A 22,137-nucleotide genomic window follows, 5' to 3' on the forward strand; every position below is an offset into this window, starting at 1 on the left:
CATGGCTTGGTTACACTGCTTTCCCTATCTGGTCGGTTAAGGACCGATTGTTGCATAAGATTCTAGGTAAGTCACAGACTTATTATCCCGAGCACATACTTGTGTATGGGCGCTTGGAAGACTTGTTGCTCTCTTATCACGGATCTGGCTCTTTTCGGACTGACTATTAGGGTTTTATTTTGGTGGAGGAGGTCCTTGCACCGCACTGAGTCCAGGGCTCAGGGGCGAGGGCTTGGAGACCTAGTTTGGATGGGGACTTGGACACCTAGGATAGGAGAGTGATGGGTTGGTCCTGCTTGTGCCTAGGGTATAAGCGGGGTATGTGTTTTTGGGGTACCCAGCTGGGGGCATTGATTCATGAATCACCGGGCGATCCGATACGGCTTGTCTACGGTTTAGCATCGTAGTAAGAACTGAAAGATGAAAGATGGAGTGTAAAAAGAAACTCTAATTGCTTACCACCTGCTTGAAAGTAGCACATGTGCTTACATAGAATGGTCAGTTAATGAACCAATGCGGCTATTAATAAAAATTAGATATAAGGATGCACGCTTAGTAATGCTTCCTGCAAATGCAACCCACAAGCCAGATAGCCTTGCATATCCTTGGAGTCTTTTCTTTTCTCCTATTGCGTAAGTCTTGCTGGGTACAATTGAGTACTTAGGGTTTTATTCACCCTGTTGCAGGTGACAGGTGGATGCTAAAGCTGACCTTTGTGTGTGGATTCCTCCTGGTGGGCTCAGCGAGGATTTCCTTTACGTTGCGATCGTAGTTGTTATTTATAACTCTCACCAAATGTTTTTATAAATGAAAGTTTCATAATCCGTTGTCATAGTTTAGATATCAATACTTCATCATGTCATGGTGAGGTAATTATTTCCGCTGTAATTCTAATCACATGTTTATATTCTGCTGTTAAATTAAATTATTCATAACTCTGATAATATGATTACATTCTGCTGTTATAATAATAAATATTATACTCTAATGTTGTATTAAAAGTGATGTAAGAAATGGTTAAGAATGATGTAAGCTTTATTCTCTCCTTTGTGATCCTGATGGCAAAAATTTGGACTTTCGGGTTCTCCACTGGGGTGTGCCCGACAGAACCGAGTAATTTAGTGTTCTCCCTCGAGTGCTTAGTGTCTAATGGAAGACAAGCACTCCTATGAGGCATTAGATTAGGCAGTTCTGCCACACAAACTTGGTTGCACAAGGGTGAGTCTAAATATAAATCATTGCAAGAAGTAGAGGCATCCTTTTTAGGCATGTCAAAGATAGAACTTTTCTTTTTAGGTGCCTCCATGGGGGTAGAACAGATGGCTTCAAGATTAGTAACTTTATTAGTTAGCTCATCACAATGTTTGTACATAGTTTCTATTTTAGCAAGCAAACTTTTAAAAGCATCTTATGAGTTAGCTAACTTTTTCTTTAATTTTTTATTTTTCTTTACAAGTTGCTCATCATTGATTGTGCAATTATTTGTATTTGCACTAGTCTCAAGTTGCTCAATTTTAGTAGATAGCTCCATATTAAGATTGGCAAAAGTTTCATATTGTTCAAGCAAAGTAGCATAAGCTTGTTATGAGCTATCTAGTTTTTCTTTTAATTTTTCAAGATTCTTTTGTTGACTTGTGTAAACTTTAGCAAAGTTAAGATTTTCTTACACAATTTCATCATAAGAAGGTAGCTCATCATCACTATCACTATTATTATCTCTATCACTTGGGATAGACTTTTTGTTACCTCATGCCATAAGGCACACACGTGAGGTGCTTGATGATGAGTGCTTGTGCCCTCGTCTCTTGTAATGGTCTTCTTCTTCACTTGAAGAATCATCCCATGACCTTATTGATGTGTGGACTTTGTCCTTGCACGCCTTCTTCTTTGTCTTGGGCGTGGGCTTGTTTGGACAAACTTCCACATAGTGCCCCATCTCGCCACATCCATAGCATCCTTTCTTTCTTTGCTCATTTCTTTGATTTATGAAGATGAAATCTTGAATTTGGATGGGCACACCCTTGACATTAAGCCGTTGGATCATCTTCTCCACCTTGTTGATAAGCTTGACTGATTCTTCATCAAGGTCGGAGGTGGAGGAGGAGGATTGATCATCATCACTTCAATCATCATCATCTTCTTCTTCTTCTTCTTCACTTGAGGAGTTTGAGCTTGAGCTTGTCTCAACTTGCTTGCCCTTCATCTTCTTTTTCTCACAACATGTGAGAGCTTTGCCTTTGCTTGATGAAGATGCTTCTTCTTGACCCATCTTGCGTGACATTTCAAATGCTACTATCTTGCCAATGACTATGGCCGGGGTCATGGTGCTCAAGTCTTCCATGTTGTGAAGGATGGTGATGATGCTTGCATATTTCTTTTGTGGTAGCATGGAGATGATCTTCCTCATGATGTCCACATTATCTAGCTTCGTTAATCCTATTGAATGGAGCTCATTGATAATTAGATTCAATCGTGAATACATATCACGAACAAGCTCATCATCATTCATTTTAAAGGAATCATAATTTTATTTAGCTAGACAATGTTTTTGCTCACAGACATTAGTTGTGCCATCATGGAGCTCTTGGAGTTTTAACCAAATTTTATGTGTCGTATTTAAAGTGAACACTTGATTAAACACATCCATGCTAAAAGATTCAAACAAGCAATTTTTAGCTCTAGCATTAAAATGAATTTCTTTTTCTTCACTCTTTGTGAGTTTATTGAGATTCTTAATGGGTTTCATCCTATCACGAGTGACTCTCCAAATACCCAAATCTACCACCTCAAGGTGACAAGCCATTCTAGCTTTATAGTAGGGGAAGTTAGTGTAGTCAAAGTACGGAGGCCTAGAGGCATCCATCCCAACCACTCTAAATAGCATTAGCTCAACGACGGTGAAGCCAAAAGTCCAAATTGAGCCAACTGGCTCTGATACCAGTTGAAAAGGGGGACCGTGACACCTAAGAGGGGGGGTGAATTAGGCAACTTAAAACTCTAAACTATGGCCTCTTTTTCTAACCTTAGCAAAACCTATGTAAAAGATAAAATATCTAAATGCGAAACTAAGGTTTTGCTAGTGTGTTGCTATCTCTACCACAAAAGGAATTATGCAAGCAATGTAAATGCAGAAGCTAAAGAGTAAGGTAGAGATATGCAAATTCCCATCGACGACTTTGATATTTTTACCGAGGTATCGAGAAGCACGCAAGCTTCCCCTCAGTCCTCGTTGGAGCCCCTCGCAAGGAATCCCTCGCAAAGGCCAAGCTCCCGGTCGGGTAACTCTATGGATAGCCCCAGGCCTTCTTCACATGCAAGTGGGCCTCTGGTGTGCCTTCCGACAAGCCTTTCCTAGACCGCTCCCCGCCGTCTTCACTATCAAGCTTTCAATAGAACCGCCGTAGGCCTTGTTCCCTCTGGTATACGGTGGTGGCCACACCACAAACGCGGTTGGTGTGATCTCACAAGACTACAAGCCCCTCTGATGTACAACAATGGTGCGCGCAAGCACTGAGTGGTAAGAGGTATCCAAACCTCACTAAACACTAGGCCTAAACCTAGAGCAAGCGCATAAGCGGTGGTCTAATCAACCTAAGCATTTCGCAAAGCACCTACGCTAATCACATAATGAAACACTAAGCACAATACAAGTGGATATTACTAAAATAGTGTATCAACACCCTTGGTATGTTTCATCAGCTCCACATATCTCAAATGGCTGGTTGGAGGGTCTATTTATAAGCCCCACTAAGAAAGTAGCGGTTAGGGGTGAAACCTGTAACACCCTCGGTGTTATATTGTACAGTTTTTGCTAAAACATTGCATGAGCATCATACTTGTGTGTAAATGTGTGTAATATAGGGTATAAATCAATATACGACACTTGAAATGTTCATCTGAAAAAAGAAACGAATCTTACATTTCATGACGCGTTGTATCACTTAAGGTTCCAAACGAATTTTTATTGATCGGAAATGCTATGGAACACATATGCGGAACATTATAAAGTTTGTAGCACGAACTTCGTAGGCGACGATGAAATACATGCGGTCGAGGATGGGGTTCGCTAGCTAGTGTATCAAGTAGCTTGGAAATGGAATTCAACGCGAAACCATTTGAAGCTTAGTCAAATCTCGTAAGTCTGAAAATGGGTCTACAAAGCCATGTTCGACAATTTTTGTAGAACGATCAGGTTAAGTAGTGGCAAGACGTTTTGTCTTAGTTTGATAGCCCTATGTACCCTCTTGAGTATAGAATAACTAGTTTGGCGTTTGGATCATCAGGTTTGAGTTTTTGAGCCGCTTTAAAAAGCGTGTGTGTCACGTTTTGAGCAATGCCAGCGCCTGGGCACGGTCACCCTACCGGCTCTCGATGTGCTGTGCTGGACCGCCCGTCGTGCTTGCGTGTGCATGCCTGTGTGCATGGCCACGCTGCTAGCCATGGCTCCTACTACCACACCCTAGCTCATGCTCATGCTTACACACGCACACGTCCAGTCGCGTGGACCCACCATCGTTGTTGCGCTCTAGCCGTTCGGCCACCACTACCGCTCGGACCGCTTCACTGTCGCCGTGCTTGGCATGCGACTCATGCACACACACATGTGCTGGGGTCCAGTGGTCCTAGCTGCTCTGCCTCCTCCATCAGGTCCGTCTACGCTCGCTTCCCGTCGTCGCGTCTACCTACGCTTTTGGCTCACCACGCTGCACCCACCCCGAACCGGTGTCGCCGCTCACCCAAGCGCGCTCACGTGCCTTGCCTACATGGCTACTACTCCTGTTGATGCTTTGGCTGCACACGCATGGGCTGGCCCCATCAGTCCTTGCCTTCACGATTACGCGCGTGGACACGCCATGTTTCCCGTCGTGTCATCTAGAGGGTCACCGGCCGGCCATGCCACACCAAGGCCTAACTCACTAAGCCGGTCCCCTCTTGCAATTGCCCACATTTGGAGGATGAGTGGGGGTACAACTTCATGCCTAACTTGCCCCTGGGCGGTGGTACGATGTTGGGCGCCAATTTAAGTTTTCGCTGTTGCCGTCGACCCCATTAAGCCGAATGTCGTCGCCCATCAATTGGTCGTGCGTAGTCCATCTCTTTCCAATTCACCATGCACCCAACTAGCTAGGGTAGTTAGCTTTCAATTGGAGTCATCCCGATGAGCTTCCTTCCTATGGTGAGGTAATGTGGAGAGTTTTCCCCGCAGAGGTTCGCCATGGCCAGCGAGGCGAGTGCTCGGCCGGGGCAATGCTCCATGCTCTTTTGTCTCAATCGAGCAGGGCTTTTGCCTCTCCTTGACTTGTTTGCCTCACCCATGTAGTGGCTCCACCGACGGAGCAGCATGGCACTGGGAACGCCTCCACCATGACCGGTGTGAACCGGAGCAACCTCATGCACATGGCCAACCCATTGCCAAGCCTCGTGACTTCATCTAGCCCATCCATCACATCTCTAGTGAGGCCCTCTTGCTCCTAGGATAGGCGATTGAGCCAATTAGGGGCTAGGTCATCCTCGACGCATTGGCTGCCACCGGCGAACTGGCTTAGATGTTGTTCCTGTGGCCAGTGAGATTGGGAGTGGTAGTGATTCAATTAGGGCTTCGATGTTGTTGCTCTTAGCCTATAGATGGATACCAGGTAGCAGTAGAGGCATGGTGTTTGGTGATTTCACCAGTGTCAGGTTGCCATGGCCAGACCCTGCCATGACGGATGGCCACGCCTTCGTGCTGCGCCATTCTTGGCGTTTGTTACCTTGATTTGTTGCGCATTGCACGTAGAGGCTCATGGTGGTGCTGGTTGGTGCCGGAGAGGTCTATGCTCGCCGGCGTTTGGCAGCCAAGGCCGCGACCTCTGTTAGTCTGGCCAGGGACTTTGAAAAGCATGAATTCAAATAGAAGTAGGGTGCTAGACGCGAAGACATTGACTCATTTAAATAGTGCTCGGGTGAGCTTTGCGAATAGGAGAAAGAACGGGGACTCATTTGCAAAAGTGCCAGCCACGCGTGGGTCTCCCCACGTTGGGCCGCTATCGCAGGAGCGGGCTGCCACATGGTCCACGCTGGTGTGCGCGCGCGGGTCGCGGTAGTGGGCCGAGCCACGTCGCGATTTGGGCCGTGCAGTAGAATTCATTTTTCAATTCTCTAGTGAATTACAAATGTTTATTCAATATAATTTTTAGCTAAACTTTGATAAATTGTAGTAAAATTTGTATTTGTCCAAAAATAGTGAAACCAAGTTTGTTAGGTTCACAAAAATGACATCTATCTGTTAGTATAGTTAGATTACAGTTAGCTGTGATAGTGATGAGGTCATAAATCCAAACTAGAAAGCTTAGTATTATATAGATTAATATTTGTAGGAATTTTTGTGATAAATTGGTGATAGCTATAGCTATGAAAATTTTTTAGTAGGCTCACTGGATTATTCTGTACTTGCTATAAATTTTGTAGCCCTAGAGTAGGTTGATAAATAGAGTAACTATTAGCCTTGTTTTATCATATATAGCGTAAATCAACATTAGGAGTAAGAATACATGTAGTTACTATGATAATGTATGTCATGCTTCATACTTGTTATTGGTAACAATAGATAACTTAGTACCTAGGTCGGTAGCACTTGCTTAGTAGTTAGATAGATGTATTTTGATTTTTAGAGTTGCTGTTGCCGTATTACTAAGCATTGCACCACCATTTCATGCATGTAGATCACAAGTTGGTAGAGTTCATGCCCATGGATGAACAGGAGTATGAAGATGTCATTGAGGAGTATAAGGAGGAGATCCTCATGCAGGAGGGAGCCCTAGAGCCTTTTGGTGCTGACTTTGCTGACCCGTCGCCTGCCCAAGGCAAGCCCCGGTGCATAACCCCTATTTTATGATAAAAATATATACATATGATGTGCATTTAAGTTACAGGCATTTTATGGAAACTACATGCATAAATATATCTACCTATGAGTCCTACTAGTATAGGTCGAGTAGTCGCTATGCTCAGGATATCGGTAGCGTGAGTAACCTGCCGTTACTCGCAAATAGGTGATAAATATGATCACTCATGATAAAATGGTGGAAAGGAAAATGGTAACCGGGTAGGGATATGGTTTGGGTACTGGTGGGTGTAAGGGGTTGTGTCCTGCAGCCAACAGGGCATAGCTCGGTTACACTTTTTTCCTGTCTACGTCAATTAAGGACCGGTCGTTGCATATGGCTCTAGGCAAGTCACAGACTTATTATCCCAAGCACATACTTGGGTATGGGCATAGGAAAGACTCATTGCTCTCTTGTCATGGATCCGGCTCTTTCTAGACCGACTGATTGGAGGCGGGGATGGTGGAGGTCCTTGCACCACACTAAGTCTAGGACTCAGGAGTGGGGGCTCGGAGTCCAAGTTTGGATGGGGACCTGGACACCTAGGACAGGAGGGTGATGGGTTAGTCCTGCTTGTGCCTGGGGTACAAGCGGGGCATGTGTTTTTGGGTACCCAGTTGGGGGCATTGATTCATGAATCGCCAGGAAATCTGGTATGGCTTGTCTACGGTTTAGCACCGTAGTAAGAACTGAAAGATGGAAGACGATGAAATAGAACTGATTGCTCAACTCTTGCTTGAAAGTAGAACATGTGCTTATATAGACTGGCTAGATAATAGCTTAATACAGCTGATAATAATAACGTAAATAAGGACTCACTAATAGTATTGCTTTCTACCAAAAGAAAACCAGCAACCCATAAAGCTTATCATATTCCTTGGAGTCAGGAAATTATTACCACTAGTCGGATAAGTCTTGCGAGTACATTGTGTACTCAGGGTTTATTTACCCCTATTGTAGGTAATGCTTGAGAAGTACCTTTGTGTGGAGGATTCTTCTGGTGGGCTCAAATGGATCCTCATCCTTTATCGCTAGATGTTTATTTTTAAATTCTACTATTTATTATTCCACACTCTGACATTTGGTAATGTAATAATGTAATTTTTAAGAACTTCTGATATATGAAATGGATAAGTATTGTAACTCGTTCTCATTATTGGATCATTGGGAAAAATGTGGATCTTTCGGGTTCTCCCCTAGGGTGTGCCTGACAGATAGCGCCCGCTATATCTTGCTTTTGGGGTGCTTAGTGTCTGGTGAAAGACGAGCACCTCTATAAGCGTGTTATTTCGGGCGGTTCTACCATAAAACCCAGCTCTTTGCTACTGACCAGACGCTGATCACATCTTGACCGGATGTGTCCAGTCGTCCCGATCGTTGGAGCGCGTGCATTGATTAGACTCTAGGCTGAGTCCGGTCATCATCGACCGGACGCGTCCGGTCATGCTGGCACCGCTCTAGAACCTCTCTGGACTCAATCAGACACTGCACTTCATGCATCCGGTCATCTTGTCTGCTGTGTCCGGTCACGCTAAAAAAACTAGCATGATGATGAACAGTGTCACCAGTGCATCCGGTCACTGCTTCACTCAGCGTTCGGTCACTGCTGCTCAGCGTCCGGTCACAGGTGTCAACGCTCGGTGTTGCTAAGCACCGATGCGTCCGGTCACTCATAGAGCCACGTCCGGTCACCTCTGCTAGGCTCGTTTCTTTGCGATCTTGTGTCCGGCTTGGTTCTAATCTTCGTGCTTGGACTTTGCTTGATCTTGTATGTCTTCTATGCATCTTCACATGTCCTTCTTGAGGTGTTGATCATCGGATCATCACGTCGCCTTCGTCCAAGTCACGTTTTGCATCCTATTGAACTACAAAACAAACACTTACAAATTCATTAGTCCAATTTGGTTGTGTTGGTCATCAAACACCAAAATCCAAAGTAAATGGACCTAGGGTCCATTTTCCATACAATCTTTCCCTTTTTGGTAATTGATGACAACACGACCAAAATAAGCAAATAATAAAATTTTGGAATTTAGAAACTATTTACTTGCTAGGATGCAATGCAAAGGGCAAGGTTATATGATGCTAAAAGATACCACATGTAAACATCTTTGGAAACTTATCTTGCTCTTGCAAATGTCCCCATGTGGCATTATGGATTTAAGCCTCCTCCTAATTCCATAATCCACTATCCTCCCTTTCTCAGACCATTACCAATTGAAAACTGTTACTATTACGACTTGTAAATTATTATGATCGGACTTGCTTTTGGTCCTACAAATTCTCCTCTTTGGAATCAAACACCGAAAAAGAAGACATTTGTAGCGCAAGGGAGGGTCAAACTTTGTGATACTTTGTATGTGGAGTGGAATAGGTCACAAAATTAGACTCTCACATTATATAGACTAAGCTCCCCCTAAATATATGCATACATATGTTGGAGAATGTAGTTTATGCATAATTGGTAAATTAATGCTCAAGGGAGATTAATCTATATAATGTATGGAGAAAGCATATAAATACCAAAGTGAAATCAACATGATGATATCGGTTTAGAAATACCACATGTTGAAACCAATTTGATTTATACCACTCGTAATAGGTGGTGGATATTTGAAGTATGATGCTTAACTCTAGGGACTCCATTTTCCTTGCAATGAGACTACTATACATATAATAGGCTTGAAAAGGTGTTAGTCTCAAAGCATCCAACTTGTAGAGTAACCTCCCCCTAAATTTGCGCACACAAGTATGGAATACTTGTAGGAGACATGCACATTGATTTTAGAATCAAAATACCACTTGAAAGATGACATCACATGAATGTGAGAATCATTTTCTAAGGTGATATTCAAGAGAAATTGTCTACAATTTGGACTTTGGTACATATTAGATGAACAATTGTAAAACAAGCTATGTGTCGTGCTCCTAAACAATTTAAACCATGTAGGTTTGCTCCAAGGGTTAAGAATGAAACCGAGTAAGCCTACCATAAGATATACCTAGTGTATGCAAGATAAAAGATTAAACATGCAAATACAAACCTAGGCATGAAAAGGAACTAGATGCTCATTGAAATTGCAAGAAATTAAATCTAGTTACCTAATATGGGAAGGGGAATTTAGGTCCATAGTATTCACTATCCCACTTGGCAATTGACATGATCCAACATGATGCACCCCATGAAATGCACCCATACTTTGCCAAGTCTCAAAATTCCTTGAAGTCCATCGGATTTCTCACTTCCCTTTCGGGATCCAAACCTTCTTGGTGCTCTTCATGTTGGAAATGATCTCCTTTGGCACCCAAATGCGTTTGGCCCCATTATTGGCTTGCTTGTTCACCTTGATGGCCACCACCTTGTCATTTTTCTTCTTCTTTAACAAGTATGGTGTGGAGGACTTCTTGTCCACCTTGTTGCTATAGGTGTTGGAGAACTGGCTTGTTTGCTTTTTGTTTTTCTCTTTCTTTTTAGCTCCTCCCCTATTCTTCACCTTGCACCCATAAGACTTGTGACCTTCCTTGTGGCATACGTAGCAAACCACGGGTTGTCCTTCATCGAGCTTCTTTACTCCGTTGATGGTGTTATCTTGATGAAGTTGGTCTTGCTCCATCTAGCCTTTCACTTGAGTCAAGTCCTTGGTGAGGCGAGCCACTTCTTGCTTGAGTTACTCATTTTCCATTGCAACCTCTTGTGTGCATGTATCTACAACAACTTTCTCAACACAAACTTGGTTGCACAAGGGTGAGTCTAAACATAAATCATTGCAAGAAGTAGAGGCATCCTTTTTAGGCATGTCAAAGATAGAACTTTTCTTTTTAGGTACCTCTGTGGAGGTAGAACAGATGGCTTCAAGATTAGTAACTTTATTAGTTAGCTCATCACAATGTTTGCACATAGTTTCTATTTTAGCAAGCAAACTTTTAAAAGCATCTTATGAGTTAGCTAACTTTTTCTTTAATTTTTTATTTTTCTTTACAAGTTGCTCATCATTGATTGTGCAATTATTTGTATTTGCACTAGTCTCAAGTTGCTCAATTTTAGTAGATAGCTCCATATTAAGATTGGCAAAAGTTTCATATTGTTCAAGCAAAGTAGCATAAGCTTGTTATGAGCTATCTAGTTTTTCTTTTAATTTTTCAAGATTCTTTTGTTGACTAGTGTAAACTTTAGCAAAGTTAAGATTTTCTTGCACAATTTCATCATAAGGTAGCTCATCATCACTATCACTATTATTGTCTCTATCACTAGGGATAGACTTTTTGTTATCTCATGCCATAAGGCACACACGTGAGGTGCTTGATGATGAGTGCTTGTGCCCTCATCTCTAGTAATGGTCTTCTTCTTCACTTGAAGAATCATCCCATGACCTTATTGATGTGTGGACTTTGTCCTTACACGCCTTCTTCTTTGTCTTGGGCGTGGGCTTGTTTGGACAAACTTCCACAAAGTGCCCCATCTCATCGCATCCATAGCATCCTTTCTTTCTTTGCTCATTTCTTTGATTTATGAAGATGAAATCTTGAATTTAGATGGGCACACCCTTGACATTGAGCCTTTAGATCATCTTCTCCACCTTGTTGATAAGCTTGACTGATTCTTCATCAAGGTCGGAGGTGGAGGAGGAGGATTGATCATCATCACTTCAATCATCATCATCATCATCATCATCATCATTATCATCATCATCATCATCTTCTTCTTCTTCTTCACTTGAGGAGTTTGAGCTTGAGCTTGTCTCAACTTGCTTGCCCTTCATCTTCTTTTTCTCACAACATGTGAGAGCTTTGCCTTTGCTTGATGAAGATGCTTCTTCTTGACCCATCTTGCGTGACATTTTAAATGCCACTATCTTACCAATGACTATGGCCGGGGTCATGGTGCTCAAGTCCTCCATGTTGTGAAGGATGGTGATGATGCTTGCATATTTCTTTTGTGGTAGCATGGAGATGATCTTCCTCATGATGTCCACATTATCTAGCTTTGTTAATCCTATTAAATGGAGCTTATTGATAATTAGATTCAACCGTGAATAAATATCACGAACAAGCTCATCATCATTCATTTTAAAGAAATCATAATTTTATTTAGCTAGACAATGTTTTTGCTCACGGACATTAGTTGTGCTGTCATGGAGCTCTTGGAGTTTTAACCAAATTTCATGTGCCATATTTAAAGTGAACACTTGATTAAACACATCCATGCTAAAAGATTCAAACAAGCAATTTTTAGCTCTAGCATTAAAATGAATTTCTTTTTCTTCACTCTTTGTGGGTTTATCGGGATTCCTAATTGGTTTCATCCCATCACGAGTGACTCTCCAAACACCTAAATCTACCGCCTCAAGGTGACAAGCTATTCTAGCTTTATAGTAGGGGAAGTTAGTACCGTCAAAGTACGGAGGCCTAGAGGTATCCATCCCAACCACTCTAAATAGCATTAGCTCAATGATGGTGAAGCCAAAGGTCCAAATTGAGCCAACTGGCTCTGATACCAATTGAAAAGGGGGACCATGACATCTAAGAGGGGGTGAATTAAGCAACTTAAAACTCTAAACTATGGCCTCTTTTTCCAACCTTAGCAAAACCTATGCAAAAGATAAAATATTTAAATGTGGAACTAAGGTTTTGCTAGTGTGTTGCTATCTCTACCGCAAAAGGAGTTATGCAAGCAATGTAAATGCAGAAACTAAAGAGTAAGGTAGAGATATGCAAACTCCCATCGACGACTCTGATATTTTTACTGAGGTACCAAGAAGGGTGTAAGTTTCCCCCTAGTCCTCGTTGGAGCTCCTCGCAAGGGCCAAGCTCCCGGTCGGGTAACTCCGTGGATAGCCCCAGGCCTTCTCCACGTGCAAGGGGGTCTCTGGTGTGCCTTCCGACAAGCCTTTCCCAGACCGCTCTCCGCCGTCTTCACTATCAAGCTTTTGGTATAACCGCCACGGGCCTTATTCCCTCCGGTACACGGTGGCAGCCACACCACAAATGCGGTTGGTGTGATCTCACAAGACTACAAGCCCCTCCGATGTACAATAATGGTACGTGCAAGCACCGAGTGGTAAGAGGTATGCAAACCTCACTAAACACTAGGCCTAAACCTAGAGCAAGGGCATAAGCGGTGGTCTAATCAACCTAAGCACTTCGCAAAGCACCTACGCTAATCACCTAATGAAACACTAAGCACTATGCAAGTGGAGATCACTAAAATAGTGTATCAACACCCTTGGTATGTTTCCTCAGCTCCACATATCTCAAATGGCTAGTTGGAGGGTCTATTTATAAGCCCCACTGAGAAAGTAGCCGTTGGGGGCAAAACCTGTAACACCCTCAGTGTTACATTGCACAGTTTTTGCTAAAATATTGCATGAGCATCATACTTGTGTGTAAATGTGTGTAATATAGGGTATAAATCAATATACGACACTTGAAACGTTCATCTGAAACAAGAAACGAATGTTATATTTCATGACGCGTTGTATCACTAAAGGTTCCAAACGAATTTTTGTTGATCGGAAATGCTATGGAACGCATATGCGGAACGTTATAAAGTTTGTAGCACGAACTTTGTAGGCGACGATGAAATACATGCGGTCGAGGATGGGGTTCGCTAGCTAGTGTATCAAGTAGCTTGGAAATGGAATTCGATGCGAAATCGTTTGAAGCTTAGTCAAATCTCGTAAGTCTGGAAATGGGTCGACGAAGCCATGTTCGACAATTTTTGTAGAACGATCGGGTTAAGTAGTGGCAAGACGTTTTGGCTTAGTTTGATAGCCCTATGTACCCTCTTGAGTATAGAATAACTGGTTTGGCGTTTGGATCATCGGTTTTGAGTTTTTGAGCTGCTTTAAAAAGCATGCGGGTCATGTTTTGAGCAATGCCAGCGCCTAGGCGCGGTCACCCTGCCGGCTCTCGGTGCGCTGCGCTGGACCTCCCGTCGTGCCTACATGTGCACGCCCGCACGCATGGACACGCTGCTGGCCATGGCTCCTGCTACCACACCCTAGCTCGTGCTCATGCTTGCGTATGCATGCATCCTGTCGTGTGGACCCACCGTCGTCACTGCGCACTGGCCATTCGACCACCACTGCCGCCCAGACCGCTCCGCTGTTGCCGCGCCTAGCGCGCGACTCGCGCACACACGCATGCGCTGGGGTCCAGCGGGCCTGGCTAAACAACCTAAGCACAGGCCTAAACCTAGAGCAAGCGCATAAGCGGTGGTCTAATCAACCTAAGCTCTTTGTAAAGCACCTACGCTAATCACCTAATGAAACACTAAGCACTATACAAGTGGAGATCACTAAAATGGTGTATCAACACCCTTGGTATGTTTCCTCAGCTCCACATATCTCAAATGGCTGGTTGGGGATTTATAAGCCCCACTGAGAAAGTAGCCGTTGGGGGTGAAACCCAGCTCTCTGCTACTGACCGAACGCTGATCATGTCTTGACCGGACACGTCCGGTCGTCTCGACCGTTGGAGCGCGCGCGTTGATCGGACTCTAGGATGAGTCCGATCATCATCGACCGAACGCGTGCGGTCGCGCTGGCACCTCTCTAGAACCTCTCTGGACTCGATCGGACACTGCACTTCGTGCGTTAGGTCGTCCAGTCTACTGCGTTCGGTCACACTGAAAAAATTGCCATGATGATGAACAGTACCTCCGGTGCATCCGGTCACTGCTTCACTCAGCGTCCGGTCACTGCTGCTCTGCGTCCGGTGACTGGTGCCGACGCCTGGTGTTGCCAAGCACCGGTGCGTCCCGTCACTCATAGAGCCGCGTCCGGTCACCTCTGTCGGGCTGGTTTCTTCGTGATATCGTGTCCGGCTTGGTTCCAATCTTCGTGCTTGGACTTTGCTTGACCTTGTATGTCTTCTATGCATCTTCACATGTCTTTCTTAAGGTGTTGATCATCGGATCATCACGTCGCCTTCGTCCAAGTCACGTTTTGCATCCTATTGAACTACAAAATAAACACTTACAAATTCATTAGTCCAATTTGGTTGTGTTGGTCATCAAACTCCAAAATCTAAAGTAAATGAGCCTAGAGTCCATTTTCCTTACAGGCAGGAGGCCAGCGAGTCGTGCGCGAGGCAAGGCAGTGCGACGGCATGGGGCCTGGCAAGCCACGATAAGGGAGAAGTCCTAGCAGGGCCTGGCTCATGGAGGACCTACCGGCGAAGTCCTCGCGGAGGCAGCGGTGCAACATGGGCTACCAGGTGCGGTGGTGGCGGCACGGCCGGGCAGGGGAGCCACAGGGCGCATGCAGCGGTCAAATCCAGGCCTAGCAGCAGCAGCGGGCTATGGAGGAGGAGCTACGGCCACGCCGGAGCAGCTGCGAAGTAGGAGCTAGCTACGGCGTGGCTATGCGGGCGAGATCCAGGCGAGTAGCAATTTCAGATGCTGGAGGTAGAAGAAGGGATGTGAAGCTGCCATGTGGGACCCACGAGTCCATGTCTGATCCCACTCTTTCAAATCCTAGAAACCAAACATGAAACTGGGTTCAACCCAACCTTTCCAGCCAAATGCAGAACTTGGTTGAACCCGTCCCTAAAATCTGGGTTAGGTCCAACCCTGATGGCCCCCAAACCATACACATGATTAGGCTCTTAGCTTGCACATGGTGCTTTAATTTGGACCCACGCCAAAAGCAGCACGTGTCATGTAACGTATGCGTTGGCTCAGCGACGCAGTGTCCCACATTTCCATGCATGTTATTTAGCGGCAAATGTGCATGGCTCGCACTAAAATATATACGATAATTGTTTAATCTGAGCGTCCAACCTTTACTCGAGTATCAGATAGACACGGAGTGTAAGGCCATGTGACACGACCTTTGTTTATTAATATCTAGTCAATTTATCATCACCTAGCCATCTCCCACTCCACCGCTCGCTCCGCTCCTCCTACCGATGCTTTGGGTGCCCGCTCCGTTCCTCCTGCTGACGTTCTGCGTGCCCGCCCGCTCCTCCTGCCGCGGTTCCTTCCGATGCTCTGCGCGCGCCATGCTGCTCTATGTGCTCGCCCCGCTGCTGCTCCACGTGCCCACCCTACTGCTCGTGCTGTTGCTCCTACTCCGCTGACCGCCCACCCGATGATGCTGCCGGTGCAAGGAGAAGTGCTGGGCCTTGGTGCGGTAGCCCTCCGGCCTCGTCTCCTGCTACGGCTGCGGCGCCCTGATACAGATGGCGGAGGAGGCTGCACCAGGATATGATGCATGTTGTAAGTATTCATTTGAAATATTTCCGATGCTTTAGAGGTATATTTCAGTTGTTTCATCTGGATGTTGCAAAAGTAGATGGGGATGTTGCATCTGTTGCAACTGTTGTACACGTATGTTGCAAGCTTTATGTCCCTAATGTTTCATCTGTTTTTTTTCAGATGGATGTTGCAAGTGTGTTTATCTGGATGTTGTATATGTTTCACACATATCTTGCTTTATCTTGATGTTTGCAATGGTTTTCAATTGTTTCTGTAAGTGTTTCATATGCATGTTTTAAGTGTTTCATCTGTCCTTTTTATATGTTGTAAGTGTTGCATCTGGATATTTCAAAAACAGATCGGGTGTTGCACATGAGATGCGCGTGAGAAGTGGGAGGAGGCGCGAGCAGTCCCCACGCGTGTGACTTTCGGGCGGCATGGGCCCCGCATGGGTGCGGGTGACGTAGGCGTGGTCTAGCGAAGTCCGAGCGACACAGACCCACGCGTGGACGCGTGAAACGGAGGGGAAACCGACTGTAGCTGCGGGCGTCCATCCAGATATCCGGGCGCTAGTCGTGCCTAAATATGTGCTCCACTCGTGTAAATATTGGATAATATAATAATGATGATAAGGACATAGCCAACGACGACCAAAGTATATACCCACCGAGTCAGAATGGCCCCCATTTGTTTCGCTGAAAAAACGAGTTGAAATACTGTTCCGACTGATTTTATTGTAAGATAAAAATACTGCTCCGACTAAAAAAAACAAGCCGAAAGATACCAATGATAAGACAAAACGAAACAGGGCCGATACTCTTGCCGTGTCGACGACGTTCTCTTGCGATCCAGAAGCAGAAGTTAACTAGATCACGAGCGTGATCGCTCGAGTGTCGAGTGGCACATTGTCAAAGCACGTGCCGCCTTAATTCTTGCATTTTCTTTTCGTCATGGAGCTCTAGGCACTACACTATCTACCATACAGAGGATCGGGACACTCCCTAAAGTCCAACAACCGTGAGGAAATACAGGAAAACCGTCAGGAATCCTGCTCCCGTTGGGGCTGATAGAAACACGTCGTTTAACCACGAACGAGAAACTTTTGAACGATATTTTATTTATAATATACTTAAATGGATATTGGAAGCACGTACGGTGTACATATCCTAACGTAGTTACCTGCATCCTGCTTGAAAAGAAGGTCACTATATATGTATTGTTGTAGCTTTTTATGTTCTTCTTGATAAAACACGTGTACAAAAGAGAGAAATAATAGACGCTGGAACCAATGGAGGATCATATGACTTGAATGTACTAGTACTACAAGTTAACCACCTCAAACATTCTATCTCCACTCTACCAAACGACTTTTTCCCATTTTGAGTTGTGATGTCGAGCTCAATCAGAAAAGGTCAGTCAGCCACTTACTGCAGTAGCGGTGGTGTGTTGTATGTTTCCGGTTTCCCCCTTTGGACGTATCTCGAGAGTCGAGATGTAGACACAGGATCGAGTATTTAAATTGTAAAACAGAATATATATATATATATATATATATATATATATATATATATATATATATATATATATATATATATATATATAGGGAGAGGCTATTCAGTAGCCGGCTACAAAATAAGTTATTCTGTAGCCACCTCCATTTACTATAATTTTATATACTAATTTACCATAATGTCAATACATATTTACGATAGTTGGGTTACTATAACACATGGGGATATTTACCATAACGTTATATTAAACCACTTAGTAAGGAGTTACTATAATCTCGTAAATTAACATAGTAATTATCATAACTCAAAGTGGCTACAGAATAAGTTATTCTGTAGCCAGCTACAGGATAGTAGTTCTATATATATATATATATATATATATATGCACACGAAAAATGTCTTGCGCTTCAAATGGCTTCCTGCGAGCCCTTCGTTTTTTTTTTTGAGAGGAACGAGCCTTTCATTTTCGTGGCCCCGTCAGTGTGAAGTTGGGCCGTATTGACGTGGCCTGGACTGGGCTCATCACACAATTCTGCTGGGCTCGCTCACAGTCCTACATCCGTGGAATGATAGTGAGTCACAAGGATTATGTTGTGCTAAAAAAAACTAGGATTACCTAAAAAAAAACTAGGATTATGCCGCTACGTTGTAACGAAAAAAAGGAGAAAGGTATTTGAGATTTGAATATGTCGTGTAGTACTACCAAAAATGATAGACAATCAGACAAGTCACCGATAATAAGATAAGCGGAAATGCTCCGCCACGCACGTCCGTCCGTTCGTTCGTTCGTTCGGACGCAGCTCCCAATCCTACGCAGCGGACCGCCCTCTCAAAAAAAAATTATTCCCCACTCCGCGTCATGGCTGAGCATTTTCAGACCGCTCATCCCCCGTTGCGGCATCGCGCCCCTTTCCCCACCGCGCCGCGTCCCCCGTCGCGGCGTCACGTCGTGCCCTTCCCCCTACCGCCGCACCCCATCCCCGGCTGCGCCACGCCCCATCGACGGCCGGGCCGGGAGCAGGCGTTGGAGAATCGCAGGAGGGCCGCACCGCTACCGACCTCCGCGCTGGCGTTGAGCTCCACAACGACGAGTGTCCATTCGTCCAAGCAACAAGGTGACATTATGCTGAAAAGCATGTTGCTAGCATATGTTTCAGGTGTTTCAGATATTTCATCTGGATGTTGCAGTTGTTTAATCTGGATGTTGCAAAAGTATATCAGAATATTACACATGTTGCATATGTTGTAAGTGTTTCAAAGGTATGTTGCAAGCATCTTTTCCTAATGTTTCATCTATTTTAGACATATGTTGCAAGCGTTATATGTGGATGTTACGTATGTTTTCACACATATGTTGCAAGAGTTTTATGTGTATATGTTGTTTATGTTTGCAATGATTTTCAAATGTTTTCAGGTGTTTTTGCAAGTGTTTCAAACACATGTTTTATGTGTTTCATCTGTCATTTTTTTTTGTATGTTGCAAATGTTGCATATAAATGTTTCAAAAGTAGATCAGGTGCTGCACATGAGATACGCGTGGGAATCGGGAGGGGGCACGCGGTGTAGGCCCCTGCGTGGGCATGCGAAACGTAGGCGCGTGTGGACGACGTTTAGGCGGCATATGACCCTGCGTGGACACGAAAAGGAGGGGGGGGGGGGGGGGGGGGGGGGGGTTGCAGAAGAACTGCAGCCCGTGAGCGGTAGCAGTGCTGTAAGGCAAGTCACCGATTCCAAATGCTCGACAATATTTCTTTAAATCATTATTGGGAGTGCCAGCCAGATGCTCAAAAGTTAAATGGCAATGGGGGAACAGGTCATCAACCCCTGCAATAGGCGTCTTTATTTATTTTTAAATAAAATGTGATAGGTCCCACATATATAAACTGGGAGGACATGAACAAATACAGCAGGAAAGCTTGGCTTTCAAGCATCACTCACTCTAATGAAAAAAAAAAATCAAACACAAAGGCCTTCTTTGCTTACATAAGTTACTTTATATGCCAGCTTATAGACCTATAGTTCTTTACAATCATACAGACCCAGACCCAATTAGGCACTCACTCTCAGGTAGGAGAGAAATGACCAATAGTCAAAGAAGAAAAACCAAAACCTTATGTGTCCAGGTTGTGTTTATTTCCTCTTCCTAAACTTTAGTCCCTGTCACATTGGATGTTTAGACACATGCATGGAGTATTAAATATAGACTAATTACGAAACTAAATGCACAGATTGAGACTAATTTGCGAGATGATTTTTTTAATCCTAATTAGTCCATGATTTGATAATGTAGTGCTACAGTAAACATATGCTAATGACAGATTAAGTAGGCTTAATAATTATCCGAACACTTGATGTGACACCCCGTGTGACACCTGAGTGACACCCCTAAACTTTAGCTCTGGCCTGACCCAACGTCTGCTACAGCCAACCAATTAGCGATAGGTTGCATCCGGCGAGCCTAGATGATGACATGCGTACAGGCAACCAATCGCCCCCTAAGGCTAAGTTTGTGATTGCTTCGGAAGGCTACTAAGAGGGTGTTTAGTTCTTTAGTCGCTCCTAAAATTCATGTCACGTCGAATATTTAGATACTAATAAGGAGCATTAAATATAGATTAATTACAAAACCAATTACATAGATGGAGGCTAATTTGCGAGACGAATTTTGTAAGCCTAATTAATCTGCCATTAGCACATGCTTACTGTAGCACCACGTTGTCAAATCATGGACTAATTAGGCTTAAAAGATTCGTCTCGTAAATTAGTCGCAAGTTGTGCAATTAATTTCGTAATTAGTCTATATTTAATACTCCATGCATGCGTCCAAACATTCGATGTGACATGAATTTTAGGAGCGACTGTAGGAACAGGGCCTAAAGCCATTGAGGTTGAATATTCAGATAGACCATTTCTCCTATTCGAAACTACCTCTCAAATCTATTCTTATCCGCTTGGTTTTTCATTCTTTATTGTGCTCTCTTCTTTGCTGCTGAATCAGCTTTGTCAACAGTTGTCTCTCTGTCAACCATACCGCTAGATACGTAATAGTGGCAGCCTGAGGGTCAGTAATACCCAATTGACATCCTGATTTGTAACCTAGGTTGCTGCTAGTTTCGTCAAAATATAAAACACAATCTTTGTAACTGCTCTCATGGGCCGTTTTGGGGCCACATATATAATACACCAGGTGGGGAGCAATCCCCCCGTAGACATGGCTTTTGTGAGTGTCCATACAACACCTCAAATGGTGTAGTGTCGAGAGATGGCTGCTATGCAGTGCTGTACTAGAATTAAGCTAATGGCAGCATTTATTCCACTTTTTGGGACATGAATGCACTGCACAACGCAAGAAAGCCTCCAAACACCGATTAATCGTTTCTGTTTGACCATTACTCTGAGGATGGTAAGAAGTCATCAGGAGTTGAGTATCAGAGGGACTGAATAGTTCCTTCCACAAAGAGCTGGTGCTCGCTGTCTGAAGTAATAGCACTAGATAGGCCATGCAATTTGTATATGTGAGTGAAGTACTGCTGAGCCACTTGCAAAGCAGTATAAGTAGAAATGTTCATACTTAGTTAATTTGTCCACCACAGCCAAAATGGTATCCCATTTCCCTTACGTTGGAAGGACTTCTATGAAATCCAATCTAATAGTGCTTCAGGCTAGATCTGGTAATTTTAGCTGTTAACATACTGACTGACACATGCCATGTTTGTTTATTATATCATCGGCCTTAGATGAAAATTGGCTAATAATAAATTGACCTTGTTTATAATAGAATATTTTTTTGTCATAATAACCAAAAGATAAGAGTTTGGGCCTTGAGGATAGTTAGGCTTAATGTATTGGTTCATATATGATCATCTGCCTATTGACGGAAATTTCTTAGATTACCATTCCGGCCGGCGAATCAAGACACCACTTTTTCCACCAGGAACAATCGAGTGACATCGTTCATTTGTTCCCCATCCGGAAGGAAGAAGTAGGTGTTCCCCACGCAGAACAGGGCTGTGGTGGGTCCTTGATGAGGTCTGGCCTGGGATATATATGCCAATACTTAAAAAACCAAACACACCATAAATCTCTCTTTGCCTGGCTCTTCTCTCTCAGGTACGTTTGGACGGAGAATGTTGAGCATGCAATTTGGACATTCCTTCCTTCCGGCATTTGGTTCCCTCTTCCTCTTACCTCTTTGGAATGGGCAACTAGCTGATTCTCAATGTTCCCCATGTTGTTCGGTTCCTTATCCTGTGCTCCCACACTCCTATCCATATGGGCCACCATGCCTGTGATATGTGGATGTTTTTGGTTGCGTTCCACGCATGCTACACAAGAATCTCCCTTTTTGCTAATCATAAGTAATAGTGGAGAATCATTACTCCTAATCTGTCTTCTCCGAAAGCTCTCGTTGGATTCCTCATGTGACTTTTAGTGTTCTGTATTTGAATTCTTATTTTTTATTACACAAATGCAGCTTAGTACGTTTTTTTTACATTCAATAATCAATCACATAAGGAGTGTATGGTTTGGAATCGCGTCATCCTAATCCTAAATGAGGTAGTCC

This window comes from Miscanthus floridulus, chromosome 15 (genome assembly GCF_019320115.1).
Source record: "Miscanthus floridulus cultivar M001 chromosome 15, ASM1932011v1, whole genome shotgun sequence".
NCBI lineage: Eukaryota > Viridiplantae > Streptophyta > Magnoliopsida > Poales > Poaceae > Miscanthus > Miscanthus floridulus.